Below are 1,074 nucleotides of genomic sequence, written 5' to 3'. Positions count from 1 at the left end.
CCGAGGAGGAGCTGCGCGCCCGGCTCCGCGCGCTCCTGGCCCGGGAGCACCCGCTGTGGCAGACCGCGGCCATCGTGCCCTTCGTGCTGCTGGACAAGCAGGACGTGATCGGCTGCTTCCAGGACGAGATGGCCGGGGAGGGCTTCTTCCCGGACCGGGCCCGCGCCGAGCGCCTGGCCGCGCAGCTCAGCTACTACCGCGTGGCCGGCCGTGAGTTCGCGGTCACCGGCTGCAAGCAGGTGGTGGCCGCCGTGAACCTGCTGTAGCCCGGGCCCTGGCTGAAGCGGGAAAGGAGGCCGGGGCTCGTCCAACCCGGCGCCACCATGGCGGGTCCGGAGCCCCCAAGCGTGCAGAGGGGAGACTCGGGTGACGGCCGGGGATTCCGGCGGGCTCCTCGCCTCCAAGTCCCCGCCTCGGCCACGAACCTGCTGCAGGGCCTGAACTGGGCAGACGCCGCGCAGAGCTGCCTCGGAGCCAGCTGTCCAAGGGTGGGGCTTGGCTTCCAGCGCGGGGACCCCGGGGACCCCCCGCCCCCGGCCCGGGGTGGGCGTGGCCGGCGGGTGGGCGTGGCCGGCAGGTGGGCGTGGCCGCCCGGGGCCGGAGGGAGGCGCTCGGCGCTGCTTCCAGGGCCGGCACGAGACGACTGCTCCCCGAGACGGGCTTCTCGGTGCCCCTGGCCGCCCTTGCCAAAGTCCTCCCGGCACCTCCGCGGGCGGGCCGGCTCCGCTCTCGCTCTCCCGGGCCGCGGAGAATCTGCGGGCTCAGGGCCCCTTGGCCGCTGGGGTCTCAGTGTTGTCGCCAGGCGGCGGCGCCCGATCCCTCACGGGCCTCGGCTGGTGGTCGAGAGACCGTGGGCAGCGGGTGGAGCCCGGGGTCAGTGCCTCGGAGGGTCCGCCCAGGTCCTGCCCGGGCCGACCCCTCCCTGCCTGCCGACCCCTCCCTGCCCGCTGACCCCTCCGCCCTAGCTGCCTCTAAGGTGCGGAAGGCGGGCCGGGCACTTCGGGTGAGGGGCTGAGGCTGGGGGCTCCTGAGCCTGGCGTGGGGAGGGTCTGAAGGGCCCCGCGCCCCCGCCCC

This window comes from Dipodomys ordii, unplaced genomic scaffold, assembly GCF_000151885.1.
Source record: "Dipodomys ordii isolate 6190 unplaced genomic scaffold, Dord_2.0 Scaffold118, whole genome shotgun sequence".
Taxonomy (NCBI): Eukaryota; Metazoa; Chordata; class Mammalia; order Rodentia; family Heteromyidae; genus Dipodomys; species Dipodomys ordii.
Note: the sequence above shows the minus strand (reverse complement) of the source record.